This window comes from Miniopterus natalensis, chromosome 2 (assembly GCF_054644295.1).
Source record: "Miniopterus natalensis isolate mMinNat1 chromosome 2, mMinNat1.hap1, whole genome shotgun sequence".
In the NCBI taxonomy this organism is placed as follows: domain Eukaryota; kingdom Metazoa; phylum Chordata; class Mammalia; order Chiroptera; family Miniopteridae; genus Miniopterus; species Miniopterus natalensis.
This window is the reverse complement of record NC_142082.1, coordinates 137,159,733-137,168,435: the sequence shown is the minus strand read 5'-3', so window position 1 is coordinate 137,168,435 and position 8,703 is coordinate 137,159,733.

Genomic DNA, 8,703 nt, shown 5'->3' with positions numbered 1-8,703 from the left:
TGTTTATTAAAAATACATTTCACTTTCAAAATAGAGCTATCAGCTGTTAAAGCGTGTATACATTTTTGGGGGACAACCTGTATTATGAAATTATCACAGTAGGTCTAGTTAACAGCCATCACCATGCATGGTTACGATTTTTTTTCTTGTGGTGAGAACTTTTAAGATCTCTCCTAGCAACTTTCAAATACATACACAGCACAGTAGTGTTAACTATTGTTACTACGCTATATATTATATGCCCGTGACTTATTATTTTATAGCTGGAAGTTTGTGCCTTGTGATCACCTTCACCCATTTTGCCCACTCCCTATCCCCCACCTCCAGCAATCTGTTCTCTTTACATATGAGTTCAGATTTTGGTTTTGACTTTGTTTCTTACAATTCCATATATAAGTAAGATATGGAACTGCCTATAATTGTACTCCTAAAAAATATGGTCTTGTTTTCCCTATTTCAGTTCTTCAATATCTTGCTTATTTATTTATTTATTTATTTATTTATTTATTTATTTATTTATTTATATCCTCATCTAAGGACATTTTTTTCCATTGCTTTTCAGAGAGTGGAAGGGGAGAGAGAGAGAAAAACATTGATGTGAGAGAGACACCTCGATTGGTTGCCTCTTGCAAGCACTACAACTAGGGCCAGGGATTGAGCCTGCAACCGAGGTGCGTGCCTTTGGCCAGAATTGAACCCAGGACTCTTCAGTCCTTGGGCTGACGCTCTAAACACTGAGCCAAACCAGCTAGGGCTATATCTTGCTTCTTTAGGTCAGCTTTTTTGCTTACAAGATTTGCCTGTACTGTTGTACATGGAAGTAATTTGTCCATTTTCATTATAGTGTATTCAAACACATGAGGATTTTCTAGCAACCATTTAGGTATTCATTTGTAGAATAATTACCTTTTGGCCAGAGCACTTTAGCAGAGGACTTTGATATTTGTTGAGACTTGCTTTATGGCCCAGTATATGATTACTTTTTATACAAAGTAATTTTTTTTGTGTGTGTGTGTTTTTAATATATATTTTTTATTGTTGACAGTATTACAGATCTTCCCCAACTTTGTCCCCTCCACCCAGTCCCTATCCCACCCCAGGCCTTCATCACACTATTGTCTATGTCCATGGGCTAGGTACATAAATATATAAGTTCTTTGGTTAATCTTTTCCCATCCCCCAAAGTATTTTGTTAAACATCAGTTTCGCAACAATGATTTTGTAGTTGAGTTACTCTGTGTATAAATTAAAATATTTGTAAATTTTTGACAAATACAAATTCTAATTTTTTTTTTATCCTTACTAGAGAATATGTTTATTGATTTTAGAGAGAGAGAGAAACATCGATGTGAGCGAGAAACGTCTATCAGCTGCCTTCCAAAGGCTCCCTGCAACCTAGTTATATGTGCCCTGACTGGGAATTGAACCAGCAATCTTCTGGTATAAGGATGATACTCTAACCAGCTGAGCCACCCAGCCAGGGCACAACTTCTAATTTGGTAGATCACAGCTTGTTTGGAAGCAGTCATTAATGATATGTGTACCATAACCAAGGCCAAGTACCTTTCTCCTCATAGGTTTTTAATTTAGTTCAAACGCTGTTCTCATCATTACACTGGGCTCTACCAGCTTTTGTATTTGTAATTATTACTGTCAAAACTAAATAACTTTGTCTTCAATGTTGATGTTTTAAGCTGAATTGACAGTTATATTTACAATGTCACATGTTTTTCATCTTTGACAGAATTAACTTAAACAACTTTTATTTTAATAATTGGATGGAAAAAACCAAGGCATTATTGGAATTAACTCATTTTCTACTTAAATCACATAGTAATACTGACATAAAATGGCATTATTTAGCTGTTTATGAAGTTTTGCTAATGGAATGGACACATCGACAGCTTTGGCTTCATTTATATGTGCACAAGAAAACTTGAAATCAAAGCTCATTTGTTCAAGATGAAAAGTGATTCTTCACAGAGTTACAGGTAAATATATCATCTGCAATTGCAGGTATTATTTCCTTGTCTTTAAGTAGTCTTCTTAAAATGATGAGTAACTTTTGAAGTACATGTAGATGCCTCTTCAGCCTTCCTGAGGTTAATCAGTATGATCCCCAGGTATCAACAGGTATTTGCAAGTTATATTAACTTTCAAAAGAAATGAAAATTCATTACTTGATTTTAAATTAAATATGTACTTTTAAAGCTCATTGCAGCCAAGGGTTTACTGCAAAATAAAAAAGCATTATCAAACAATAAAATAAATAAATAGTTGTAGATTTGTACCATACAAAATCACTATGAGCAAGAGCATTCAGAATCCGGCAGTACCACTTAGTCTGTTTCCAGTACATATTTCATGTACATGTAACTGCAATCTATAATTTCTTACTGACCCCACAGACTTTTAGCTCAGGATTTTGTGTATCTCACAGGCTATAGCATAGACCAGCAATTTTTAACTGGTGTGCCATAAGAATTTTTAAAACATGCAATACCTGACTATTTAGTCAGGGGCACTGACTTTTTCCCTAAGATTGTCAAAAAAATGACAACCGCCAACACAACAATAGCTGTCCAGTGTGAATGAATTAAAATTATACTTATTTTTTTTGTCAGATTGGCAAAAAATATAGTATATTTTTGGTGTGCTGCAGAATTTTAGTAATTGGCTTATGTGTGCCATGAGATGAAAAAGGCTAAAAATAGCTGCCATGGACCATGGCACAACTGGCTGGTTCATTCACCGAGAGACCAGTAGGGGCAACAGTCCGGAATACTTTTCTCCTGACCTACTGTCAAAACATTTTGCATTTTGTTTTATCATTGAACAACCTGTAAAGGATTGGGAAAAGAGAGATTGCATTAATGCTGTTTTTCTTGTAGACTTAATTATTTGGTAAAGTGAGAATTCTCTTCAGTGCTACTAGACAAGCATGGCAGAAGGTATAAGTACAAAATGGGAATATTCCAAACACATCTTGGTTATTTTAATAATTATTCATAAAACTCCATTAAGAAAGGGAAACACCAGGATAAATGTTAAATCAGATGCAACACTGGAATAACAGGCATAAGCTAGGACTGCCCAGACAAACCAGGATGTATAGTGACCTTACAACTGTGTTAATTAGGGTTTTCTATTGTTTGTTTTTTAAAAATGTTTATTGATTTTAGAATGAGAGAAGAATGGGGGGGTATCTATTTGCTATTCCACTTATTTTATGGATTCATTGGTTGATTCTTATATGTGCCCTGACCAGGGATCAAACCCACAACCTTGGTGTCATGGGACAATGTTCCAACCAACTGAACTATCCAGCCAGGGCTAGGGTTTTGTAGATAAAAGCAAGAAACAGAAACCAACTCTGATGAACTAAAATGAAACAAAAATTATGGGGAGATTTTTTGGGGGGTGGAGTACAGAATTGAAGAACCAGGCTTGGAGAAAGATTCTTGGTAGCAAGAACTCCTTGTCAGGTTTGTCAGGCACTACTCTGAAATGTGTTCCAACCATCCTTGCATTTGTACCGCTCTGTAGTGCTCAAAGGGGTGGGGGGGGGGAGAGAGGCGAGAGAAAATTTCAGCTGGTCTAATTGTGGTACTCTGCCCACCTCTTGGCTAGAGGAGGGTGGGGTGCTGGCATATATACATCCACCTGGCCTGCAGACCATGAGAGGTGATTTCCCCAAAAGAAATCTAAGTGCTGTATTAAAAGAGGAAGAAATAGAAGCTGAGCGGTCAAAAACCAAATGCCTACATACCTGTTATGCTCTTTCATCTGGCTTATGGTCTTCTCCATCACAGTTCTGCCATCATCAGAAGATGACATAATATCCTAGTTTCACACTTGATCTCCCCAATTTTAGTAATAATCTGTTTCAGGCAGCTGCAGGTCATACGTTACCTCAGTCTCAACTTTTAACATTCAGAGGCATTTTTTCTCTGAAGTCTTAAGCTCAAGTACCTACTTTCTGATCACAGAGTCCTGTCTTTCCAGGTCTCTCACTTCCATCCTCCCAAATTCCTGTGTTTTGGCCTCCTGTAGACTGCAGGTCCCTTGACCCTTTCCTCCATTTTTTCTGATTTATCAACTTGCTCCTGTTCACTTTCTTCCCAGGAGAGAACAGACACGTGGTCCATTGTGACAGTCAATCTCTTGCTGCTGTGATATTGAGCTTGCAGTCTAATACTGAGCTTATTTGCAGCAGCTTGTGTGTCCCTAACCAGCTGTCTCCAACTTCCCCAGGAGTTATTTTCTTTTTAAAATTCACTCTCGAGGAGTTAATTTTAATATTCACCATTGTTTTCAATGCCCCAATCGCACAATCTGCTTGCCATACTGAAAGAAAATTGAGGAGGCCAGGTGAGAAATCCCTTCATTTCCTGTGTTCCCCACTGACCAACATACTCCCCCCACCCCCTGCCGTTTTATGGAAAAAGTGTCCCTTCTCCTGTGTAAAGCTAATTCCTTCCCCTGTGTTCTGAATCCAGTCCCTTCCTGTGTCCTTACTCCAACCATTATTCCTTCCCTAGCCTGTATCCTCAGTCTCTCTTGTCCCCTGGCTTTCCCTCCACGCCTAAGTATACACTTCCATCTTGAAAAGGCTCCGTTTGTACCCTGGTATCTCCTTCTAGACGTGGCCTTGTGTTCTTCTTCACTTTGAATTTAAATTCTTCAAAAAGTGTAGTTTATATTCTCCACTTCTTTACCCTCACGCCCTCCTCAGCCTAATGCAATTTAGCTCTTTTCTTTGCCAGTGCCACAACGGCTCTTGTAACCTCCAGATTGAAAAATTGATGGATGCTGGTCAGTTTTAATCTCAGTCAACCTCACTATAGTATTTGCCTGTTGACCAGTCCTTCTTTCTTGAGACTTCTCCTTAACACACCTTCCTAAGTTTCCTTTGAGGAAGGCTTTCTCTGTGTGTCCCCAGGCTCCCCGCACCTCACACCAGTCCTGTTCTCGGCATAGAACCAACTTTGTAAACATAATCAAGTTAGGAACTGAACTTTTATTTCTAGGCAGAGTTTTATGAGGAAGAGTGATGCATCTTGTTACAGCAAAGTTCTTCAGTTCTGCTGGTCTGAGGACACACTTTACTTCTCATGTATTGTAGTCCCTTCTCATTAGCCATAGGAGCTGGAATGAGAATATATTATGTTCAACAGTTTTCCTAAACTTTAATAGCTTTACTTTTAAAACCTGTCTCTAGATGGCTTGTATTATGCTGACAGCCCAAGTTGTAAAACTTTTAAAGGCACAGGGAAGGCTGGGACACAGGAAGTACAGGGTGTAATGAATTTGAAAGCTCTAGTTGCAGAAGTAAAGCTGGATTATTCAGTGTCTGGGTGTACATTTTATAATAGCGCCTTTGTTTATCTCTTGCAGTGGGTCTTAAGGAGGCTGCAGGGCACATTAAAAGAGATTGTTCCTTGAACACAATAGTTGCTTAATAAATATTCATTGAATGAGAAAGCAGAGGCAGGCACTTTAGAGCTTTGGAGATATGAAGAGTTGTTCATCGAGATGTGCTGTAGGTTTCTGGCGTGGGTGGAAAAGTGGTAATAAGATGGTGGTTTTATGTGGAACACGCAGAGCACAGAGGCAACTGGATGGGAAATAATGCCATGAAAAACTTCTAAGATGATTATGCAACAAAGTTACCCAAAGATGAGGTCTCTTTAGTCTAGATCCAAGGAAATTTGATGTCCTCTAAACTTTTTGTATATTCCTTTTGCTTTTATTTTTCAAATTGGCATCCATTTAACCCAGCTGAGCTCCTCTGAGCCAGGCACTGGGCCACAGAGGTACGGGGAGGCAGGATCCCAGCTTTTGGAGAGCACACTGTTTAGACTACGACAAGCAACTACTGCCCTATGTGGTGTGACAGTGGCTGGTACTGGGCCAGTGGGGCTCATAGAAATGAGCCATTACTTGGAGAGCGGGAAGAAAGGAAAGAATTTGAGGGGAGGTTTCTCAGAGAATGTAAGAGATGAGCAGGGCCATGAAAGTGAAGCAGAAATTTGTTGCCAAAGAAATAGTGTTTATGTGTCTGAGTTTAAAAGAGAAAGGCCTTGTAAGCAGTAACTGACAAAGCATAAAGTGAGTGGTGAATCAAATATGACGTTGTTGAAGATTGTTTTCAAGGATTTGAAATCAGGTAAAGGTTATGCTGATTCACTCTCCCTTGGGCCAGAGGTTCTTCAGGCTGGTCTTTTTTTGAGGGGATCAGGAGAAAATAAGTGAGAACTGAGTCTCCAGATGGAAAGGGAGTGGGAAGAAAATTTTCTATTTTCATTTGCAAGAATAGAAAATGATGAATAATAGATGATAGAAGGGAGGAGGCAAATTCTTACTTCTGTATTTAAAAAAAATCTCACAATAAATTTTTAAAAGACAAAACCTGTCCTTCATTAGAAGAATGGAGAAATAAATGGTGGTGTAGTCATATAATGGAAAACTATGTAGTAGTGAAAATTAAGAAACTACACTATCATCAACCACTGAGCCATGCCGGCTGTATTGATGGACTCATATCTCTCTTGGTGCTCAGCAAAGGGTCCTTCGGTTACCCAGATGTGATCTCCTTATGGGGTCATATGTCCTATTTTTGCCCAGTTTACTCCTATTGCCTCAGTGTAATTATTAATATTCCCCTTTGCACTCTCAATGAATTGGTTTGGACCATAAGTTATATGTTCTAAGTGGTAGATAACTTTTCTCCTTTAAGTAGCTAGTTCTTTAGACTCTACCTGGTTACTCAAATGAGACTGATGGCTCTTTTAGATAAGGACCCAGTGTTCTATATGTTTGTGTCATTTTTCTTGGTAGCTGCTCAATAGGTCCTTGTTAAATTGGGCGACATGAGTCAAAGTCTATGAGCAGGCTCATGCAAGTGAGTGTGTGGGCAGGACGTTCATGCTGGGGAACCTTGGTGGGAAATCAAGTTGAACGAAAAGGTGAGACTTGCAAAGGGCAAGAGCTGCATGAAGATCCAGTGAGACTGTGTGTGTGTCGCACACTCGCATGTGCATTAGTATAGAGAGATCTTAGTACAGTGAAGTGTAGTAGGTATTCAATGAATGTTAGTTTTATCTTCTCATATTTATATCTCACTAGCTTTTTTTAGCATTACTGAGGTATAATTGACATCTAAAATTGTAAGATATCTAAAGTGTACATTGTGGTGATTTAACATATATCACTAGGTTTTTAATGTGACTTTACAGTTGCCTAATACTGAGCAGTTTCCAAAATGCTGGTAAAAACATTGTCTAATTTTAAGTCTCAACATTCCTGTGAAGTAGGTATTATTATTATTTCTGTTTTACAGAGGGGATAATAGGGTCTAAGATAAAATACTTAGTTTTCAAATCATCAATAGCTAGATTCTTTAAAAACAATGTAAAATGTTTTATGAACTGCATTCATGGAAATGAAAATAAAAGAAAGCTAAGAAGCCAAATGATAAGAATTCAGTCACCTGCCCAGCCAGCATGGCTCAGCAGTTGAACACCGAACTATCATCCAGGAGATCACAGTTCGACTCCCAGTCAGGGCACATGCCTGGGTTTCAGGCTCAATCCCCAGTAGGGGAGTGTAGGAGGCAGCCAATCAATGACTCTCTCTCATCACTGATGTTTCTATTTCTCTTTCCTTCTCCCTTCCTCTCTCTCTGAAATCAATAAAAATATATATATTAAAAAAAAAAAGACTTCAGTCACCTAGACCGATTTTTCCACGTTTCTTTCTATGTTTGTTACTATGCAAACATAATTTTAAGATTTTAATTATAGTATCAAAACAATGTTCTTTTTTCACTGAATATTCTATCATTCTGCATAATCTTTATACACTTTAAAGATGTATTTACAATTTATAATTGATGTGACTTCTAGTGATTGGATATTTAGTTTGTTTAAAAATATTTATGGTTGTAAATAATGCTTCAGTAAGCATCACTGGGACTATTGGTCTGCTATCTTTTGTATTATTTTTTGAGGAGGAGGTCAGGGAGCATAAACATTTTCATGGCTCTACAACAGGAAGTTTAAAGATAGAAAAATTCTTTTAAATTACAGCAAAGGTACCTCAGGTCTCTGTAGATTCCTTTTTTTCCTGTTCCACGGACATAATTCTGTGCTCTTTGATCTAATGGGGTCCTGATGTTTTTGTCTATCAACATGTGTAGGCATTTATATGACATAGCTATTAAGTATTTGCTTGTCATATTGGCTATAGCTTCTATGTCCCAAAGAGGAGATACAATTTTTTTGTGACCAGGATAGTTGTGGTCTTTGTAAAATTAACGGGCATAAGAAGGGATAAGACTGGGGAAAGGGTAATCAGAAGGGTACAGGGAAAAGAAGAAGTAATAATGTTGATAGCTGGTAAGATCATAGTGAAAATAATAATATCTTGCTTTTGTGTATTACTTTCCAGTTTATAGAACCCATTATCTTAATATATTAATAACATCTATTATCTCATTTGAAATTGAGAGAAAGGATGGATCCTAGAGGCACTGCAAAGAAAGAATGAGTGGGACTTGGTGACCGATTGTATTGTTAAATAACAAAAATTCAACTGAGTAAATCTAAAGATCTAATTGGCTTTATTCAACCAGTTATGAAACGGGCATCATCCCATCTAACAAAGAGAAGGAGCCCCCGGAGGGGCGGAAAAGGGAAATTT